Below are 24,211 nucleotides of genomic sequence, written 5' to 3' on the forward strand. Positions count from 1 at the left end.
TTGAAAATGTTTCCTTTTGCTAAATACAACCCTGGGCCACAGTTTTACCAAGATTACTTAGAAATGGACTTAATATTGTTGGCATCTCAGGGTCTACATTGTAGTCCATCTCTTTATAAAATTTTATAACCCATCAACTAAATAGCCTGAATTAGTTGACTGTATTGTTTGGCAAGTGCTTGATAGCCAATAGATTTAATACATTGTTAATTATCCCAGTCTCCTTAAAATAGTATTTTCATTTTTATAACCAAGAATATTTAGAGGCTAATTAGAAATCCAGTAATGTGAATTGTAAATTATGTGTAATTACAATAAAAACTAGTGAAGAATAACACACATTACTTATAAATTGTAACACTGTGATAAATTAAAGCAATTACAGGTAAACCAATAATGTTCTTTAATTAAGTAGTTATGAATGAGAATTTGTGCTTTGCATTCACAATAACCTATAAGGTTGAGGACTGCGTTCTTGGCTTCTGCAGAAATCCATTGCACTCTGCTGTGACACACTGCTAAGAATAACTCCTAAGTTCATTACTGTCATTATGCCATTATCATGTAAAAACACCCAGGATTGTTAAATGTAAAGTGTGCTGACAAGCAATCAACCATGCTTCTTAATATAATTATAATTATGTCACTATCACTTCATATGCTTTTATGAATCTGAGAGAAAGTTCATATTTCTACAAGTCTTTAGTATTGGGTTGCAAAGGAACAGACGATAGTCTGTCATAAGCTTACTGAAAATTCTATTGTGTTTGACATTAATAAGGCTATTCATCCTCATAATTATCTGACTGCAGCCTGCCGTCTATAAGATTATGGCAATATTTATATGTTGTCAATCTGTTTACTGTATTGCACATTGTTATATGCTGTTATAATTCTTGACCTGTCCAAGTTGCAGTCAATGTTACAGTGAGTTGATAAATGACTCACAGGATACTTTTGTCCCCTATATGCTTCTGGATTGTGTGTGTGTGTGCATGTGTGTGTGCGTGTGTGTTCAAACAAGTCTCTGGACATGAAAGCAAAAGAAATCCTATAACTTAGTGAAAACAGGAGAGGGAAGGGAAGGTACCCGTGATGAAGGTGCACTGAGGTTAAATGTCTGCCAGCTTACTTGAATGATGATACTTAAAAGATGAGCATAGAAAAATTGAGACAATTCTGACTAATCCAGGTATGCACATGCAGTTAACTTGCTTTGATGAATGAACAGTTGAAATTTTCCAAAGGGAAGGGATGCTTAGATTAGTGGCACAGTCTTGTAAACACAATATTTCAAATATTGTAGACTGATAAACCCAGTCAATATTGTATATGTAAGAACTACCTATATCAATAATGGTTGTCATGTCTAAAAGTATATATATGGTCTTTTCACGTATATTTATGGATTGTGTGTACCTAGTGCCTGTAAAGGCAACAAGATGGGGTTGTACCTACCCTATGGAACGAAAGCTACTAAAGTTTGAGATGCTTGTGAGCCACCATGTGGGTGTCAGGAGTGAGTTACAGTCCTCTGCAAAAGAAGCAAGTGTTCTTCATCACTGGGCCATTGCTTCAAACTTAAGACTAAGACTCTTCTGTATACAATCCTTTTTATGGATCTGGGCAAAGACAGAAACCCATACATCAAAGACAAATAATGTCACCATTCCACCATTCAAAGTCCCCACAGGAGCATGCATGTTACCATATTTGTCTCTTTTCATCACGAACATAGTATGGATGAGTGCAGATTGATGCAATCCACTATAGGGTCGCACATGGCTGAAGGATAATGACTCCGCTACTTTACAGTAAGTAGTAAGAAACTCTGGACTTTGTCCCAGAGGGAGACTCAAGTTGCTCTATGTTAACATGAGCCTGAGAAATGATCCCAGAAAAGATCAGTCAGGGATTTAAATTCTCTACAAACTAAACCATACAGTAACCCCAAAGTGCTATGGAGGGGAATCTTCTTCAACTATATTACAGATGTGTTTAGAAGTTGTATCTCCAACCAGCAGAGAGTGTTCATCTTCTGTTTTTAAGATCAGAACTCATTTTCAGTACCATGATTATCTATCTATCTATCTATCTATCTATCTATCTATCTATCTATCTATCATCTGTTCATCCATCTGTCTGTCCATCTATCCATCCATCCATCTATCCATTCATCTATCAATTCTAAAAATGAAAAAACATTCTAGAGAGAGCTATCCTTTCATAGCTCTCTTTTCTGTATTGTTCTTTGACTGATGTTTCAGGCTTATCTGTTAACACACACACACACACACACACACACACACACACAAATCATACCCTGTCCTAAGTTGGAAAGCTTAGACAAAAAAAGAACGACAACTTTCTTGTTTGGATGAATGTTTTCAAGTGGGAAACTTCTGATTGTGGATGAGTTGAGTAATCATTTTAGTGGGATCCACTGAGGAACTAAAACTGGAAACTGGCTTTGAGCTGTGAGTATAAGACAGGTGTGGCTTCATGTGCTTTGCCTCCTCAGGAAAGTTAATGTAACCAGAAGAAACAGATGATGTAGCTTATTAAAACTGTCCTTTTCACTTAGTTTTTTTTTTTTTTTTAATTCTCTCACAACATTGCAAGCTTTTGGAGAAACAAAGGCCACGCTTCATACTGTACTCCTTTGATCAGTGGGTTGAGGTTGATAAATTGCATACTCTCAGGATAAAGGTTTAATGTAAACACGTGAATGTGAGTGCTAGACAGGATACAATGAAGTGAAAAATACACTGGGAAGTCTATCACTTTCTCCCTAATGAGCACACTGGGAACAAAGAATATTTGAATTTGGTTACTTGGCTAATTAAAAATTTATACACAGTTTAAAAACATGTTTACATGAAGTTAAAATACTGTTAGTTTTTTCTTGTTATTTTATAATTTTAATTACAAATTAATTCTATGTTTTATTTCATGACTATGGGCATGTTGTCTGCATGCAGATGCACCATGTACATGTAATGCCCATGGTACCAGGAAAGGGCATTGAAATCCTGCAAAAGGAGCTCCAGACGACTGTGAATCATCATGTGGGTGCTGAGAACAAAACCCAGATCCTCTGGAAGAGCAGCTAGTACTGTATACAATGGAGCCAACTCTTCAGTGTCTTGTTATGTTGGATGTTATCAAGGGTTCTTGCTGTGCAGTCCCGGATGGCCTCAAACTTATGATCACTCTTCCTGCCTCAGCATAAGTTAAGGCGGTACAGGTAACACCTATGTAATATTTTTAATTCAGTAATGAAAGCTCACCCTAATAATAGAATTAATGAAAAATAGTAATTGGATATTTTACTTTTACTTTCGTGTTGTTGGCTTAAATACCTGGAGCCTGTTTAATAAATGATATTTTTGGTTGACAGTAAGTTCCTGAGGACTGAGAGTTTGAAGGAGTTAATTCATTCTGTTCCTCCCGTATGAGTGAGGAACAATTTTTACAACAGTATGTTTACCTTCTGTTTTGCGAGAGTCAGTTTTTAAGTAAACAGTGTCTTAACAGTTTGAATTGTTCCAACTGTTCTCCGAAAGTTGAGGAAAAGCTATTAAATATTTATTATTTTATATTGTGTTATTTACTGTTATGATGAATATGCAAATTTTATTAGTGTAATTCAGAAAGTCACAAAAATTATAATTCATGAGTGAAAAAAATTCAATGTAACAAACTTGCTACTGGAAAAGATACTTCAGCCCGAGCTTTCCTGAATGTCCACGGGTTGTGAAGGATTTTAGAGAAAAAATGGATGAACATGAGCAATGAATGAATAAACTTGCTCAAACCTGAGTACTGCTCTTCTATTCATAACAGTCAGAAATTAGATACAATGTAGATATCCTCCAACAGATGAATAGATAAAGAAAATGTGGTACATTTAAACAATGGAGTGTTACTCAGTCATTAAATATAATAAAATCGTGAGATTTGCAGGTAAATGGATAGAACTAAAAAAATATTATCCCAGACCGTCCAAAAGATCAATGTGATATGCATTTGCTTATATGTGATCATTAACTGTTAGGTCAATGATAACAATGGTGTAATCTATAGAACCACAGAGGATAGGAATAGGGGAAGTGACTAGTGGGGGAACAGATAGATCTCCCTAGGAAAGAGAAATAGAATAGATGGTTATGAATAGATTGGAGGGAGAGAGAGCTGGAATTGGAGAATCAAGTGGAGGAGGGGGAAGAAAGGGATGAGGGAAGGAATACGGGGAGAGACAGCTAAAATGAAGGGCCATTTGAGGGGAAGTATGAAAACCTATTATAGTAGAAGTTTCATAAACACACACACACACACACACACACACACACATATGCATCTATTATATATACATGTATCACATCTGATTGAATTATTATCTAAATGGGTCATGGGAATGCACAAGCAACCAAGGCTGTTGCCAAAACTCTAGGTTGTTCTCTACGAACTGTTGGCAAGACTCCATCACTGAAACCAACACCTACACAAGTCATTGAACATGGAGAAGTAGAGCTGCTACCTACATCGAGCCGTCATCTCTATGTACTAGTGTTCATGGTCCAGGACGCTCTTCTGTTCACTACCAAAAGGAAATGTAGAGCCAACGTGGCCACAGACACTTCAGTCTACAATGGTTTCCTGCCTCCAACATATGCTAGTGTAATGGTGGCACAAAGCTTGTGGGCGTAACCAACTGGTATGATTGAAGGCTCACTCCATAAGATGGAACCCATACCCGAAACTGTCTGGGTGAGCAAGACCCAGAGACAAAATAGCCCAAAGGCTGAGGGTAAAACAAAATACTCAATATTTTTTTTTTTAAAAAAACAAAGAACCAACAACAATAAACTGGCTTGTATGACTTCTAATGACATTCTGTTGTACTCATAGACCAATTCCTTTCTTAGCTATCACCAAAGAAGTTTCATCCTGAAGGATATGGAAACAAATATAGAGACTCGGCCAGATACTATGCAGAGAGTGACAGACTTTGGACTACTGAGATCCAAACACGATGTCTCCATCAAACCCCTCCTGTCATGGTTTATGGAACCCCATGCAAGCGGTGGAAGAAACAAAATAAGAACCAAAAGAGATGGAGGGCATCAAGAAAACCAGATCCTCTAAATCAACCTGATCAGCACACATGTGGCCTTCCAGAAACTGCAGCAGCATGCGCAGGCCATGCATAGAATGACCTAAGACAGGGGCCCTAGAAATTAAAGGTGAAGTGAGCACACGTCCCATCCTTAAACCAGAAGCTATCTCCAGTTGATAGCAACTTGCAAATTTAATTTCCTTCAAGGAAGTCTCTATCTACAAATTACTCTTAAGGCCAGGCTGCAAGCCTAGCAGTAGATGGAAACAAACAGAAGACAAACAATGGTAACTTTGGAGGCTCCTTTTTCTCATAATTATATGTCATGGCTTCCTTTTTTAAAACTTTTATCTTATTTTTAATGTCTGTCTGTCTGTCTGTCTATCCAACCACCCACCCACCCACCCACTCATCTATCTATCTATCTATCTATCTATCTATCTATCTATCTATCTATCTATCTATCTATCTATCTATCATTTATCCCTTCTCTCTTTTTACCCTACAGGTCCTCTGGGTATATCTTATGGTTTCCAGTTTAGTGTATTTACAGGATTGTTGAGTGTGTGAATGAGTAGCTCTCTTTTCTGTGTGTGCATGTGTGCCTTCTCTCACTCTTTTTTTTTTTCTGATGGTTTATACCAATGTTTGTTTTATCATATTATTTTATGTTATATTATCTGTTTTTTTTTTTAGTGAGAAATTTGTTTCTTTTTTTAGTGAGAGGGGAAAAAAGGGGGAGGGAATAGTTAGGAGAGGATGGAGGATATGGGGAGGAACTGGGAAAGTCAAGGGAAGAGAAACTGTAATTGGGATATAGTATGTGCAAAAGGGGTCTATTTTCAATAAAATGTAAGCAAAAATAACAAAACCACTTCTTAAGTGCAACTATCTCTTTCTATTTGTATAACCCCCACAATAATTGTTTTACATTTCAACAACTTCCTTGTATTCTTTTTTAAAAAGACTTATTTTAGCTTTATTAATGTATAGGTTTCTCCTCATTATCTCTCTCCATGCCTGTGTCTGTCTGTTTGTCTCTCTCCTTCTCCCCTCCCTCTCTCCCTCCCTCCCTCTTTCCCTCCCATCCTCTCTCTCTCTCTCTCTCTCTCTCTCTCTCTCTCTCTCTCTCTCTCTCTCTCTCTCTCTCTGTGTGTGTGTAGGACAGGCATTCTCAGAGGCCATCAGAGAGTGTTTAATTATTTGGAACTGTAGAGATAGGTTCATGCTTTGAATCACCAAGCCATCTCTCAAGCATCACTTCCTTGTATGTTTAACCTTAGTTTTTGGATCAAATAAGTTATCCCCAAGTCCACAGTCCTAAACTGACTTATATACTGTCTTACTGTGTGAGATGTAAAGACAATACTTGTTTGTTGGTGCTACATGATCTTTGCTTCCATGAAACCTACAGTGTAATATGGGAGACTGATATCTATAGAACAACACTTGTAATTAGGTTGGACAGGATGTATGGATAGGGTAACTAACATAGCCTAGAATGTCAAGAACGTATGTTCTAGAGAAAGGGCCCCACCACATGAGAGTTGACAGAGGAGAGACACCATTTCAGGGGAGAGGTGAAGAACATTAGAAGAATAGAAGCAGGGAAGTCTTTGACGAAAGTGGAGGAGCCCCATCCATGGCAGAAACTTCAGCAGTAGATGCAAAACCAGGTGATTGATGTACAGGGTCCTGATAGATTTCACATTTCACTCTGACAGCAACAGGAAACCGCAGAAGGATTTTAATTGAAGAATAAAGTTAATGACACAATCTGGAAAGTCACAGCGGCTGCCCTGGAGTTCGTCTCCAGCCTCTGGGGCTTCCTTTTTGCTGACTAGGTATTGAGTTTAATAATAGCGTAACCTGTAATTCAAAACTATGTATCTTAGTCATTGTTTTAACTGAAGTCCTTTACTATGGTGCCGCTCGGAGTGCAGTGGCTTTTGGTTTCAGTGCCACTCAGACAACTCTATTTGTTCTCTCTTCTTCCTTGGTCTTCTTGTTTCTCAGTTTTCTTCCTCCACCTCCCCTTTCCTTCATTTCCTCCTTTTCTTCTCATGTCTATGCATTTAACTACTACCATTTTTCTCTCTCTTTTCCCTCCTGTCCCTTCTTTTTCATTCTTCTTCAGCTTTCCCCTCCCCTTCTCTTTCTCATTCCCCCTACCTGCCTTTCCTTCTGATGAAAAGCTTATTCCACACTCTGGCTTTACAGTATATCTCATTTGCATTATTAGCGCTGTAACAATGATCTTATTTTGGTTTTTGTTTGCACTACTCAAACAACACATGAGCTATTGGACATCCCAACAGAGTGACTTATTTGAATATGAGCTCCAATAAAATATTTCATTAAATACTATGTCTGATTACTCTTTGTTGTTGTGTAGGAAAACTCACCATGCTAAGCACCAGTATTGACTCATGAATATCTGTAAAATGAATGAATGAATGGTCATTCTTAATTCTGGAAAAATTGCTGAAAACATCCATGGGGCTGTTGCAAATTCTGAAATGTAACAGGAGACTTTCCTTTTTAGCCCAGTTTGATAAACACAGCAGAACAAACACTGCCTGTGTGTATGTATGTTGAATAATGGTTTGGATTGTCTTCCAACCCAGTCAGTGCAGGTCACTTTAATTCTGCCTTTGAACCATCTAATAGGACTTAAATTCCTGATATTTTATTATAGATTTCACCTAGTACTGATTTTTATTTCATGGAAAGAGCTTGAACTTTGGAGGAAACATAGTTCTAGGTTAAAGTTTAGCTCTGTGAGTGCAATCACGTGCTAAAACTCTCATGGTTGGACTGAACATCTATAAGTAGATAGGCTGAAAGGCTGGCCATGATACAAGAGAGATATGTAAAGACTCTATTCAGTATCCAACACACAGGAAGGGCCTCAGTGATCATGCTTTTTTTTTAATTCACTGTCTATTGTACACAGCTTTCTGATTCATTTGGAAATTAGACTCACTCTTTCCAAGGGCTCAGTTCAACATCTAGCCACTGAGATCATAAACCCACCCTTGATAAACACGTTCGCTAATTATCTCCCCTTTCCCATCATTTCCTCTCTTATTCTCTCGGTTCTGTTTTCTGACATGTTCAGTTCTCTTTAGACTCAAAGACCTGCCTCTTAGCAGCTATTCATCCATCCATCCATCCATCCATCCATCCATCCATCCATCCATCCAGTCACCCATCCAGTTATCCATTCAAAAGCATGGAAAAATAACAATTGAAAACCATGTGTGGTGCTGAGGCTCTGAAGATGAACATGAAGCTTTTAAAATTTTGCGCTACAGAATGAGAAACAAAGCGAGTAAGCACACTCATATTTTGTAAGTGTGAACCAATAATATAAGAGTCATCCTGGAAAAATGTATGGAAATATCGAAATGAGGAATCAGCTCTTCTCAGGGAAATCAAGGGAGACTTCACACAGGAGAAGCCATCCCGTTACAGGTAGGCATTCCCTGTGATGGGCTCCTCGGTAGGAGGCGTGAGGAAGGTCAGAATGTATAAAAGGATGGCAAATCATTGAGGATGACTGTACTAAACAATGTCAAGCAAGAGTGGCTTCAGTTGAAAGAACTTTGCCATCATTAAGAATGAGCACAATCAAATACGTGGAAACAAGTAAGGTTGGATTTTAGAAAGATGACTTTAGGGAGAAGAAAGGTTGTTTGACACAGAGGATGGTGAGCAATGGAAGTGCAGTAGAATGGATAAGATTCTATTTGGCTTCAGCTCTCGCCACTGTTTTAATCTGCTCCTTGGGAAAAAAAAAATCTTATTCTACAGACCTAATTGAATGGGCAGTAACTGAAAAATCAGTGTAAGTACTTAAATCCACCATGGTTTGAATAGGTTCTAATGGGTTAAACATTTTGCTGTATGGCCCCCACTTGTTTCCTTCACAGTTCTTGGCTTCTTCAGCTTTGATACAATATCACTAGTGTACAATCTGGAAAGACAGTGAGGTAGAAAAATTATGTGATGCTTTGGGTCTTAGTGAGGGACCTTATTTGCGACAGGCTGCATGTACCGCGTGTCTAGTAATGTATCTAATCTAATTGATTTCTATGCCACTGATATTTGTATGTTATGTGTGTATTTGAATATACATAATTACTGAGACATTAGAAAGTCTTTTCTGCCCATTTTAATGGCTCATTACCTGCTATAGCATGTTATATCCTGGTTTATATAAGAACAGCTGTGACTAATATATTCCTGTAAATCATCCTTGTTCATTTTCATAAGGATATTAGACTCAGCAAATATGTGTCGTGTGGATTTTTATGCACCGGCCTCTGAACATCACAAAAACTTCCCAGAGCCAGAGATAACTGCACTGAATCAGCTGTTCCCAAGTTCACTTTTAACCAGTGCTCAAATTAGATATCTATGAGTTCCCCTTAGAGTCCAATCCCATGCTGCCAGCTGCTCCAGATGCGAAGAGCTTTTATAGCCTTCAAACACATTTTATCTGTCATCATTTTCATCAACAGGAATATCTTCCCTTTTATTCCCTCTCACAGAACCTGGTAAACAAGGAAAGAGAAAAGCTGGGCTTTATTGTAACTCCAAAGAGGTCAGGCTGTGTGGGAAAAAAATGCACAGCATGCCTTTCTTTGCATCTCTTTCTGTATCATCCTTCAAAGGCTTATCAACAACCACCTTAATCTATTCATTGAAGATGCCTGATTTTCCAAATGACCTTTCTTTTGGAATTCTTTGGAAATGTAGCTTGAGATGATACAAAAGATTAGAACAAGGCAGGGAGGCGCAAGTTCCAATTTGTCTCCACACTCAATATATTTTTAAATCTGTATAATGGATGATTTTGAGAGGGTTAAACATTAAAATGATTATACAGAAACGTTTAAATATTATGAGTGAATTACTTGTGTACTTTGAAAGACAAACCTTAGAACTATAATATACTCATTTTTTCTTTACCAAGACATAAGTTAAAAAGCGATTCATTGCTACAGAGTTCATAACAGCAAATAGTAACTACTACGTAACAACTAAGTGTGCTATCAAAAGGGTATTAAGGTGTAAGTTATGGAAAACCATATCAAGCAACTGTTTATAATAACTTTAGAGGCATACCATGTGAACAGTTTATACATAAGTGTTGCAAGAACAAATTTAAAAAGTAAGGTTGTTGAAGGCTAGGGAGGTGGCTCCATCAATACCTCACTTGAGAACCTGAGTTGAGATCTGCAGTTCCCAATTGTTGGTCATTTGTGGTGGCTGCACATATACTTGTGTACACCTGTGCACAGAAACATGGAAACATGCGTCTATGATTGCACACACACGTATGCCACATGCACACACAAATCATTAAAAATGTAGAATTTGTCGGAAGTGTGAACCTACTTTTCTAAATTCATTCAATGAGTGGATTAAGGATGGTTTTCAGGACAAACAGAAGATAATGTATTTTCAGCAATGCACATAAGTATAACAGACCTCTTTGCACAACGAGCTAAGCCTCTGAGGAGTATTTAGTGAACTCATCTTCTATGGGTCACACATATAACAATGATAACCTAATCCATCACCCATACTGCATTACACTCTGTTACATATTTTACTTTAAACTGAAAAATTAAACTTTCTGTTAACCCCATAAATTGCATATTAAAACACCATGTACAGGATGGGTAAACATATTTGCATAATGACGGCTTTAATTTTGTTTACCCCGGTTAGTATCTATTCTTGAAAAGTAGGCCCCGGATTTCTCTATTTACACTCCTAAATCCAGAATAGTCTAAAATGTCATTTTTATTATTCCTTATATTGGAGTGCTGAAAATTAAAAACATTCATCAGAAAAGTGCCGTCTTCAAAAAAAAAATGTATTGCCCAATATGGAATGTAAATATTAAATTTAAATATTTTAAAATTAAATTATTATTTAATTTATAATTGCAGGAGCACAGTGTAGTGGGGTTATGTGGGTGGACAGCTCTGGTGCCTGACAGAGATATGCTCACAAGCACCACTGGAAAAGCTGCAAACCACAAGTCTTTAGGACAAGGGAACAGAAAGGTGCCTGGAAGGAAGTGGTCATTGCATAATTACTGGAAGCAACATAAAAATGTGGCCATACTGAATTTTTCTAAGCCTTTTTTTTTGTGGCCTCAACAAAATGAAAAGCAAGTGAGGTTTTTAGAAACACCTCTATAAATAAATACAGTGGGAGGGGATGTAAATGCAGTCACCTGTACTCTCAGGTATGAGATAGAAATACCTAACAGATTTTATTTAAAATAGAATCTTCAAGGCATAATGTCTTACTCCAAGCTTTAGTTAAAATCAAGACCATAAAAACACATGCAGAGGCTTAATAATATGCATAAGAATCTTTCTATCTAGAACTGTGTCTCACGCAAATTTTGCACGGTACAAGTTTTAATTTGTAACTAAGGGCTTGTTTTTGGTGGTCTTGGTTCATTGAGACAGGGTCTCCAGCAGCCCAGTCGGCCTTGAGCTTCCCATGTGCCTGAAAATGACTGTAAACTTTCTCCCCTTTTACCACTGCTTTCAGAGCGCCACCATGATGATCATGCGCTACTCTGCCTGGCATATGAATATGTCTTTAAATGTCCAGCACATTCCACGCTTTCACTATTTTATCTAAATCACAAAACACAAGCTTTCCAACTCAGTGTATGCATTCTGCTTGCTTTAGAGTCTGTTCGAATCTTCTGACTTCTCCGAAGTCTCCAGATGTGAACGATCCCTCTGAAGTTGTGTGGGCTACACACTGCCACCTGACATGGGTCCTGCCTTCTTTTAGCTTTGACTTTTCCTTAAGAGGATTCTCAGAGTTGTCTATTGCTTTATCCTCTCCATTTCTTTAATTCCTAGACCCCAGCTCTAATGTTGGACACAGGACCTTTGCCTACGATTTGTATATCAGGGATCTTTGGGCTGATAAAAACTACCTGTCATAGATGACAGATATCATATGGTGTCTGTATTTCTAGATTCAACTGAGAAAGTATAATATTTGGTAACTCTGGTAGACTACATTGTATACAACAGGCTGAGGACAAGTGGCGACTCCCTATATTGAGACTTGAATTGTGATCTGACTTCATTTTCTACCGTAACGACTGCACTTCACTTTGAAGTACCATTGATATATTCCACAGATTCATATCCTGCCCCTTTATTGATATGTGATTTTATGTAACATTATAACAAATATAGTATGTGATACATACAGTTAAAGCGAGGTAAAGGGAGAGAGACAAAGTGGAAACAGACCATTTTCTATCAGACAGACAGAAGATGTGGAATTTGAGGATGGACATGAGCAAAGAGAAGGGGACCCGTGAGCTCCTTTGAGGGCAGCAGGACCCAAGTTGTAAACAGTTACAGAGAGGCCAGTGGCTAAGTGACCATTCCTGGGAGCCTCACTTCATTGGCCGGCTTAAGCAAAATAGAAACACTTAGGTTTGAAGAGCAATCATCAATCTGGGATATTTAATTTGCCCCAGTCACGTGATCTGCTTTGTTCTCAAAAGCCTGTGAAGAAGGGAGTGTTGAGATGCAGGGAACAGAGGGAAGAAGCAAGAAATCTGTCACAAGGTCCCTAGGCCAGGCGAGGGAGATGGTGATGCTGACCAAAGGTACTATCTACAGAAGGTAGGAGACAGTTGGATGACGAACATCTTAAAGATTGCAAGCTTTGATGGTTGGAAATGAAATAGAAACAACAGAAAAGAGCAAATGATTACTCTCAGGTTTTTGACTATGGAACTGTTCAGACAGTGCTGAGAATGACAGAGTTAGAATCTTGGGAAAGTGTCAAGGTATTTAGAATGAGGGTAGGATCTCAAGAGTTAAATTTTAGACTTAAGAAGTCTTAAAATGCCCAAAGTATACATACATACATACACATTGTTGAACAGCTTATGTATAAAAAGATTAGCAGAGAGGTTGGCACTAACTAATGTTCACATACATGTCGATTTTAAGGTCATGCAGTTGGATGAGATTATGAGGATTTCGGTATGAGACAAAAAAGAAGAGGTGAGAGGATTGAGGATTTAATCTTGATCACGAAATATCAAGGGCTCACACTTAGAATAAGCGTCAGCCGAAGAAAATAAGGAGTGTCCACAACTGTAGGGCAGGACAGGGATATGGCCTCTGTGCTAATGATCCCTCTCTTGATATGTGGGGAAGAGCAGCTCAATTACCAAAGGTTGTGAGATGTTCGAGCAACTGTGTTTTAGGCATGGAAGGAAGGACTGTGACAATAATATTCTTGAAAGTCTTGTACTTTACAGAAATAAAGAATGTGCCACGAGGAGCTTAATGACCCAAATGTCATCATAATTGGTTTTAGTTGATGATGGATGATGTATTCTGTTGGAGAAGTGACAGGTTGGGTTGGAGTGAGCATCCCATCATGCATTTGGAGGTGTTACCTGTCATTCCCATCACCGAGCAGGAAAAGGAACGAGAAACATGCGTGGGCATTACTTTTCAGCCTGCATGGAGGAAATGCTCTGACCATTTATGTGCTAAGGCAAGCTGCTGTGTCACTTGGTGTATGGTGGATGAAATTCCACACACTAGCCAGCTGCTAAGTGAGGCACGTGTTCTAGTCATCCTTCACATGCTTCTAACTGGCACAACTCTTAAACTATCTTTAATGAATATATCTGTATCTATCTATCTACCTATATATATAACTTACTGTGAGGTTTGATTTTTTAAAAGAACATATCATAGATTAATTACTTGTAATTAATTTATAGTAATTTCTGTATCAAAATCAATATATTGTAAAGTAATATGGTTGGTTGCTTTTGTTTTTTTTTTTTTTTTTCTCAGATCATGGGATGGAACTGAGGGCTTCATAAATGATAGGCAAATGCTCTACCCTTCTGCCACACCTCCAAACCCAACCTGCTTCCTCACAGTGTGCAGGGGTAGATTTTACCATTAACCTCAGGCTTGGCATTCAATTACTAGTTGTTGAGCCAGGGAGTGAATGCTTTTCTGCTGGTCCTCGTAAGAAGGCACTGCTATGATGAATCAGCCCCACTGCAAAGACAGAAGGATTTTCTCCCAAATTAAGAATTTATATGCAAACACAAGATGCAGAGTTGAATACCCATTGTCAAATCAAATATTCTAGGAAGAATCCTGCTATCAGGGAATGTGCATCCCATAATAATACCATGTGGCAATCCCTTTTTGTTCTCTAATAACACACACCCAAAGTATTGGAACTGGTGTTTCTGGGTGCCTGGGTAACAATATTTGGGCTTAGAAACCATTGGTAGTGATGGAAACTTGGTGGATACATTTGGGAACCATATAGTAATTTTTCTCTCACTGTTGTACTAAAAGCTCCTCTTTTTGCTTTTGGTAGCTAAATTCTCTTTTGTATAGGGGCAATGACTTGAAAAACAGCTATAAGATCCATTTGGTTTTAGTCTAAAGATCAATAAAAAAATTAAAACGTCTGGGGTGCTAAAAATAAAAGCAGAATATAGATTATATGCATATAGGTATGTATGTATAGAATGTATGTATGTGCACATACACATGCATATTTACCTCTTTATTGAAAACTTATGGGCATCCAGGTTTTTATGCCAGACCATATGTTTTATCAGTCATTGTCTGGCTTAAGTTTGATTAAAACTAGTCAGTCCTGGTGGGTGGGTTTTTTGTTTGTTTGTTTTTGTTACGTATCCTAAACAAAGTGAGGATTCCCATCAGGAAAAGTGAAAAAAAAAAAACCAAAAACCTTGCTATAACGATTCTTATACAGCTTAGAAGAGCTATGAAGGCTAGAAACATTGATAGAAACCCCCAAATTCACTCTGTAATAATAATAATTGGATGATTGATATAGTTGGTATTTGAGGATGGTATTTTATATTTTAATTGGGAACTTTATGCCAAACAAAATCCAAGAGTAGAAAAATATTGTGACAAAATACTATGATTTTAAATATAGCGGGCAGCTGGAAAGCGTGTGAATGTGTGTGCTGATGTGAGGGGTGTGTGTAGAGGGGCTTCAGCTGTGGATGTTTTGGGTAAATATCTGCAAATATTATAGAGCACATACCACAGGGGAAAATACTATCTGCTGCTAGACTCCTGCCACGGAATGGATAAATCCCGTGGGCGATCTCTAATGTAATCCTCCAGGATAGCATATGAAGCTCACCTAAAGAAAAGATTTTTTGCTAACTCTGATTTCTCTTTCTTTAATTTGGGACATCAAAAATTTAATTTAGTCTCAGTGTTGGATCAAATTCTGGGTGGTCCTCAAGGGAAAAGTGGAAATGGTTTTACTCTTATTTTTCCTGGTGACAAAGGACTTTTCAAGCTTTGTGCAAGATCCTTATTAGAGCATAGAGATATGGTCACAACATGAATAAACTCTCCATGACATATTAGCCCAGAAATTACATTTAGCTACTCAACAATTTTGATCAGTGTTGCAGAACCTTAAATTTTTATCACAGACATAAAATCATAAACACCTACATATCTGTTATCTATAGTTATGTATCCTCACACAACTACGTATTTGTTTAGAGATATACTGAGATTTTAAGGGGGAAGTTGTTATCAAATTTCTCTTATCTCTTGTTATCCTTGGGAAGGATGAGTTACAAGTCAGTATCCTTAGTCTCTAAACTCAGTTGCATGTCCAGAGGAGAGTTGCTGACTAGGCATCCTGGTGAGGTAGCATTTTTGAGTCATTACGTCATGCATGTCTGACAAGCTGCTAATCATAAACCAACTGTCAGCCATTTTGAAGTATTCTGAAAGTCAAAAGACTGTATTTGGAACAGATAGTTGTTCACAGAATGTCCCTTGACTAAAAGGAATGACACTTTACACACACTATATAGAGGAGAAGTAGGCACATGGGAGACTGCCATCTTACATCCCCGCCCCACACCAGCGGGTCATCAACTTTACCAAGTGATGGTTTATAGAACATAACACTACTTATTAGATGGTGAAAATGCCAGCCCTGGCATTGCTTTGAGGCTCTCAGTTGCATTTAATTTGTATTCCCTTCTTTATTCAATCACGTGGCTTTATAGTAAAGATTGTGTGCCTATTTTTTCTATGTTAGTAAAAGGAAGCTTTGCTGAGCTCTGAAAAGTGAGCAAAGTGTTTGGAATGAAACTGACTGGAAAAACGAAAAATCACTGTTGTCTTAAAGGAAGGAAAGAATTTGAAATACAATAAAAATCGTTAAATATTTAGTTGTTTTGGGTAAAGTGATAGAGATGAGTGGAGTGTACGCACATGCATGTGCGCATGCGCACACACATACACAAACAGGCTGAAACTAGATGCATATTTGGTGAAATGATCTGATACTTGAGAGACAATAAAGAATCTAGCGATATCCAGATTATCCAGACGTGCTACTCCTGTCCACAGGATCTCTCTCTCTCTCTCTCTCTCTCTCTCTCTCTCTCTCTCTCTCCCTCTCTCTCTCTCCCACCCCAGGGGAAAGAAAGCGAACACTTCCTCTCCTGTGGTGAAATCACAGCCAAGGACCGAAGAGGCTTATCTTTGGTTCTACTTCACTCTGAGTGCTTTACACGGACAAGATGCCCAATTAATGCTCACGGAATTGAATTTATTGAATTGCACCAAAGGAGAAAGAGGACTCACGGGATTGAGAGCCGTCAAGAGTATATTGCAAGAAGGTTTGGGACAAGTGGAGAATGGAGTTTTAAATCTCTGGATTTGTCTGTTGGGACCTGGAGATGTATGTACCTTGAATGGGAAACAAACAAACAGCGAACACATTGGAGCTGCCGAGCGTGTAGCATTGTCAAGGGTCGTCCTTGGAGCATTTATATACAGTTTGTGAAAGAATATATGAATTTATAACTACCGTCGTGTTAAAGCTAAGTTTTACTTGTTTTTCTTTAGATTTTTATAAACTTCTGTATGCTCCAAATCAGGTAAACTACTAGAAGACAACTTCCCATGCACCACTCCTATTGTATGCTCATCTACTAGGAAAATTAAGCTTGAAATATAAGTTACTTGCTTTTGAATTTGAACTAATATAAAAAGGCTTTTTTCTTTTTCTTTTTTTTTTCTTTTTTCTTTTTTTTTTTTTTTTTGCTACTGGGGAAAATACTTCCTTAGATTTTGTTTTCACTCAATTAAGATTTAAGGTCTTTTGCAAAATTTGAAGAAAACCTCAAATTGGGCTTGGGAAGATGTGAGCACTTTTAACACAGAAATGCATTTTTCCTAAATTTATCAGTGTGTGAAGCCTCATAGGGGGTATGTATTTGAAGGTTACAACTGGTTCCAAGTTCCTGCAGTGCTCTGCTTTCTAATCCATTATGATGTGAACAGCCTCTACGACCATGCTCCCACCACCAGAAACCAAGCTGCTCTACCAGCCTCCCTTGCAACGAATCACTGATGTACTGAAACTATTTGAAAGTGTGTTCAAACAGGTCCTCCCTTTCTTATGCTGTTCCTGTTCTGTGTGGCAGTCACAACAATACCCAGGCAACGAATGTAGGGGTTATGACGAATAAAAAAGAAAGGAGGCATAGGGTGGATGAAAGGGATAGAAAATCCCAAAAGATTTCCAGGCAATGTGTTTCTTCCAGTGGGAAGACTTACTTGTGGTTTTCTCATAGGGAAGACTAAAAGCTTGGGACCCATCCGACAAGATGTCCGTGACCCAGTTATTACCAGCTGGGCAGAGTCCTCTGGGATTCCCTTGAATATAGCTGTGTGGAGGAGGGCGGAGTGGGGCTCCAGCTCTGACAAAGAGCTGGAAAGCTAGTACACGGAGAAAACTATATTGCAGAAAAACCCACCTATCCACTGTGACAACAACCTCTTCCCCATCAACAAAAGGGATCTGGAAGCCATAAGCCCTTGTCCTCTTCTCTCCCAGAATAATATCCCTTCACCTTATGAACAGCTATCATGGAAAGAACTAGTCTTCTCTTTACACTTGTGCCCGGTTCTTCCTTTGTATATGCGCACTTAGCCATGGTTCTTGGACCCGGAGCACTTTAATATTTTTCCGTCTGACTTTGAAATGCATCTTGGAGAAGTGTGAACTGGAATATCCCAGGATGAAAAGCAGGAGGTAACTTTTAAGTATGAGGAGTAGTAGAGTGGTTTTTTATTTTTTTTTTTTATTTGAGAACGTTGTTCTCAACTTCAGTAAAACTTTTCAGTTCTTCGACATCTTTGTGTGACATATCAGAGTGATGAATTTTAATTTTAAAAGGGATCATGACGAGCTTATTCAACACTTTCATTTTATAGGCAATGAAATGGAGGTCTAGAGGGATTAAGTGACTTGCCTAAGGTCATTTTCATAAAAATGAAAAAAAAAAGTTGAACTAATTCTTTAGCTTTTAGATTGGAGGGAATAAAAAAAAAAATCTCGATTTCTTTCTTCAAGTCTTAGCACATCACTTCTCCCTCTCACCCAGCTCAAGGCTAGCTCTCATCTATGGATACCCATGTTGTGTTAATTTAGAACATAATAGAAAAAGTGGCTATTAAAAAGTACAGTCTTTAAAGTTAACCTAGTAGGAATGGTAGTAGAGAAACAGTTAGTGTATATGGAGTGAGAAGCCAGAAACTGAGTTTTTGAATTAGAATAATTGTTTTGTAATAAGCAAAACCTAAAAAATAAAAAAAAAAGCTTAGGGCGTGTGTGTGTGTGTGTGTGTGTGTGTGTGTGTGTGTGTGTGTGGCTTTTTCCCCAATGGGTCCATGATTAAATAAGACACAGAGGAATCTTGAGAAGGGCATAGAAAGGTGGGGAAGGCTTGTGATCACATGCAGGAACGCACACACACACACACACACACACACACACACACACACACACACGTTTGTTCAAGAGTCAGAAGTAAAATGTATACCTATTATGTGTGATTCAAGCACCAAAAAGAAAAAGAGAGAGAGGACTGCATAGAGGGTTAGGAAGCAGGACTGTGTGAAGCCTATGAGGAAGACTCCATCTTTGTCTGTAGCTGTGTGTTAAATAAATTTTGCTAACTGAGTGTTAACTGGAAGTTAGATCATTTAGATCCATGAATATTTTGATTATAGATTGACCTAAGCCTTGATAGCTGGTTAAACTTACACACATAGTACATTTTAATAAAATACAGCTTTTCATTAGGATCTTTCTAAAAGAAAGTGTTATCAATTGATGCAGTCCTGTGAAACAAAACCACACTGTATCCCCAGACAGGAATGGCTAATAAGTACTGATTAGTGTAGTATGCTAACATGTTAAATCTAGTGCCCTGCTTCTTAGAAGGAAATGAATGTGCTTCAGGAATTACATTACAGGTGGAGCAGCAAGGAGACCTATGCAATATTCCTGATTAGTAAATAAATAATTTTCATGGCTTGACTTACTAAAGGAGACATCAGTTGAAACTAGTGTGATTAAGGTTGACAATAGAATTGTACAAATGACCCTAATTAATGAATTTTCTCATTCCCTTCATGTTTATGGTCATTAACCCCCTTTTACCCAGTGTGGACATGAATATACATGCCTTGCCACCTGTGACACTCTCAACTGGGTGCAAATGATACCCAGGGACCCCTTCTGTGACATTTGTGAACCTGACATCATTCTGTCTTAAGCTGGTGAAGTTCTAACTCTGCTCTAACTCCCTCCCCACCCCCTCCCTTCTTAACTGCCACTGACTTGGAGATCGCTCACCTAGAAAAATCTCCAGTCAGATGCCAGATAAAACTAGCCATTTTACAAGGCATCAAATCTTCTGCAGCTTTGGATTAAGGGTTCTGACCTTAAAAAAAATACCTTCTACTTCCAAACACCCCTCCTCTTTGTAAATACAGTAAACCGATGGCTACTTTGCTCCTGCTCCCAGACAGGAGCAAGATAATGTCACTCTTCAAATAAGTTCTTATTGGTTGCTTTTTGATGGATTTATCAGCTGCCAGCAAATACTGGATTACTATTTTGGTGAAGCCATCCATGGCAGGCCTAGAGATAGGAATACCTCCGTGTGGAGTCCAAGCATTGCAGGTAGGTCTCCATGCATACAAACCTGAAGGAATTAGAAGTACCCAAAATGCTTTATAACTGTCACAGCTCTTAGAGATTTAGGACACAAAGTGCTAATTTATAGCATAATGACCAATGAATTCATTGGTTTAGATTTAAAGGTGGCATTACTATCTCATTAGTAAACTGATAATAGTGTTTCTGACTCCTATTCTCCTAATTAATGACAATTCATTATCATGAAACTTTAAAATTCAGCATCAATGGCATTTTCTCACAATAAATAAATTATCCTTTCTTGTGACCTGGAAGATGACTCCCTTTTCGTAGTAAGTTCTCAGGGATGTGGACGACATAAACCCTCCCAAATCTTTCTCTCCTCATTTAAAGTTCAGCATCTTTATGCATGATGATTACTTGTTAGCATTTGTATGAATGTTCAAACTGTTTTCCTGGGCTGACAAGATGGCTTCAGTTGCTAAAGATACTAATTGCCATGCCTGACAATCCCAGTTCAATTCTCAGAAATCAAATGCTGGAGGAAGAAGAGCTACTCCTGCCATTTGTCCTCTGACTTCCATACATGAATTGTATATGACAGACAGACAGATAGACAGGTAGACAGGCAGGCAGGCATGTATGCATGTGCGTGCACGCACGCGCACACACACACACACACACACACACACAATACATACATGTCTGCATCACCCACAATTAGCAAATACATTTTGCCACAGTTTTAGACTTTACAAGTTGTATTATTTAAAGTTGTGGGGAGAACTGTACACTATAAGTTACTTCAAAAAGTTTTAGAAACAATGGGCTTGAACTGTGTGCGATTGCTTTGTCTTGTCAAAACTTTTAGATTATACCTATATTATTTTATTCTAATCAGGACGTATAAAAGTCAGAACAAATAAAACACAGAAACAAACTCAAATAGTAACCAAAGCCTTCTTTCATAGTCACAAGAGCATATAATTTGGGATAAATAGTTACATTAAAGCACAATGGATTTTGTATTATACAGATGATAAATCATAGGTGAAATCTTTGTACTTCTTGATGCCTATTTGGAATCCACAGAAACTTTTTTATTGAATATTTTATTTATTTACATTTCAGATGCCATCCCCCTTCCCCATTTCCCCTCCCTAGAAATCCCTATCCCAGCCCTCCTCCTCCTTTTTGCTTTCATTCCATTTTAATTACATGCAAGTATTAAGGTCAGGTCTAGGTTGAGGAACTAGCAATACAATAGATGCAAATAGTCAAGGAACAAGCTAGACAATAAACACAAATAGTCAAAGAACAAGCAAGGTAATAAACAAAATTCTGTGAATACTCTCATGATCACTGTTTCTAGGGGCTTATCAGGATGACCAAAATATCTGAGCCAACTTCCCTGTCCTAGCCCAAAGTCATTTTCATGTCTGAAGCCTGCTTCCTTGTTCTAGCCTAAAATTTAGATTCCTGCCTGAAATTACTTCTTTGTTCCAGCATAATGTCATATTACTGCCAACTAGCCCCAAAAGCTCTCTGCCTCTTCCCCCTTTTTTATTTCACAAACAAGACTGAGCCTGTCTTAGGTCGTTCTGCCAAGAATGCCTTCCTTACCCACGGAAACTTAATAGGTCCTAAGAGGAACGCAGGAAGAGTAAGGTGGAGGTAGCCAGTGCCTACCTTCACTTTTCACCAAGTGTATCCTAGGTGTCTTGAATTCTTTAGCTATAATATTGTGAACATATAGTATCATATAAGATTATTATATATTAATATATTATGTATAGTATATGTTATACTTAGGCTTGTTTCACAGGTGTGCGGTTTTTGTGAGTGGAATAATGTGAAGTGAGTCCAGAGAATGGTTTAAAAAGCAGGACCACACTTGCTCTACACACTTGCCTAGAGTTGCATAGAAGGTAGACATTAATTCTTACATCCATAGAACATTTTATTTTATCATTCAAATTATTCAGTCTCTTTCATTTAATCATGCTTCAATGTATTTATAATAAATGAGAATACATATAAACCTTCCAGAACATCTCTGGGAATACTGAATTATATTAATGACACTCTTAATGTCATTTATTTGACATGGGATCTGATTATGCCATTAAAGATCTAGTTCCTCTGATACTCACACAGGGATCAGAAATAACTGAATTGGGGAAACATCCCAGAAACCAGGAATAGTTATTTTTAAATTCAATGGCAGAATTCACACATTTGAAATGGTACAATTCACAGTTTTTCCCTCTTCAGGAATGTTAAATCTTGTTTGAGAGGAAATTCATATATCCCTGGTAAATTAGAAAACAATTTGGAAGCAGTCTTTAACATTTGAAGACTGTTACAGACTGTAATGTGCCATTCGGAGTATATTCAAAACAGGAGAAAAACCACCCTGGGCTGGTGTTGGTTAAGGCACATCTCAGTGTGAGGGCAAACGTTGGGCCAAGTGTTAAAGATGTGTAGGACGGTTGGTACATAGAGAAGAGAGAAGTGAGGAGGCAGGAAGGAAACAAAGATGAGTGTGAACATGTCAGGATGCTGAACTGGCTAAGAGAAGTGATAAGAGGTAAAAATCTAGTAAAGAAAGACTCTGACCTAGCAAAGTGGTGGTAGTAGATTCTTTGTAGAGGTCCGTGACCTCACTAACACTGGAAGCTGGCTAGGTTTCTAGTACCAGGCATGCATTCTGTTCTGTTGAGTAGACCTTAAGTTCAACTAGACAGCTGTTGGTTACCACAGATATATGAGTGCCACTTGTTGCAACTTTACGCATATCTTACCATGCTGTCAACTGTGGCTCAGAGGTGTTACAGCTGGATAGGGACATTTAGTTGCTTCTTCCCCTTGTCAGCCTGCATAGAGTTTTCTGAAACATGGAAGCTAGACTTCAGGAAAGAGGTTTTTGGGTCAGATCTAGATCAAAGTATGGAAGTTCTTTATCTTAAGTGTCTTCAGCAATAAGGACCCACTCTTAACCACCAACAAGCAACCAAGAGCTACATCGATAACCTATATTGTTTTGGAAGTTATCTGGACTTCCAACTGACCATTTGAAAGAAAGTTTCCTGTACTGGGTTTCTCTTAGTGCATGTTTGTTTGTTTTGCTGGAGCACTGTCAGTCAAAGTGATTTAGCATCCTTTAATATATGCATATATATATATATATATATATATATATATATACTAATATAAATTAATATCATTTATTGATAGAGAAAAGGATCATTCCTTAACATATTCTAAATCTTATGCTTGTACCCATAGATAAATATAACTACCACCCCTAATCAGAGAATCCATCATATAAAACCAACATAGGAAACCATCATGAGAAATCACAACAGGACACATGCAAAGATCATATCGTAGGGAGCCTATCTCTAACAGACAAAATGTACATCATAGCTCCTGCATCTGTGGCTCAGGAACCACCTTGGAGGAGAGGTAGAAAAATTGTAAAGCCAGAATGCCAGAACATCAGCTGTGAAATAGTCTTTCTTAGAAATGACTATGTAAACAAGACCAAAACTATGGTGATATCAATGGACATGTTAATGCAGAAGTGAAAAAAAAATTTGAATGGCCTACTATTAGAAAATAATAGGCAACTAATAACTCTGTGAGAGTGAAAATTAACTTCTTACAGGGATGAACCCCCTCACTGGTTGGCTAGTGCAGAGTGGACAGCCATGAAAACATACACATATTATGAACAAAAACAGATTCAGCAATTGTGTCTACACAGACACACACACACACACACACACACACACACACACACAGAGAGAGATACATGTATATACAATGTATGTATATATTATATATAACTGTAAATTTTTATTCTTTAGGCAAAATAATAATGGAAGGGTGATAAATGGGCTCCATTCACATACACCTTAGTGCTGGCCCAGAATTTTACACTTATTGTAATGTACAAAAAGAAGATCATATATAGATACTTAACAAAGGGCAGATGTGGCAAAGTGA

At 38.0% G+C, this 24,211-nt stretch overlaps 1 long non-coding RNA gene across 1 annotated transcript in view; it reads right to left on the bottom strand.

Annotated features, from left to right (window-relative positions):
• LOC143434697 (uncharacterized) overlaps positions 1–24,211 on the bottom strand; it is a 1,324,052-nt gene that overhangs the window by 98,521 nt on the left and 1,201,320 nt on the right. The window lies entirely within an intron of this gene.

The sequence above is a fragment of the Arvicanthis niloticus genome, chromosome 16 (assembly GCF_011762505.2).
Source record: "Arvicanthis niloticus isolate mArvNil1 chromosome 16, mArvNil1.pat.X, whole genome shotgun sequence".
Lineage (NCBI taxonomy): Eukaryota > Metazoa > Chordata > Mammalia > Rodentia > Muridae > Arvicanthis > Arvicanthis niloticus.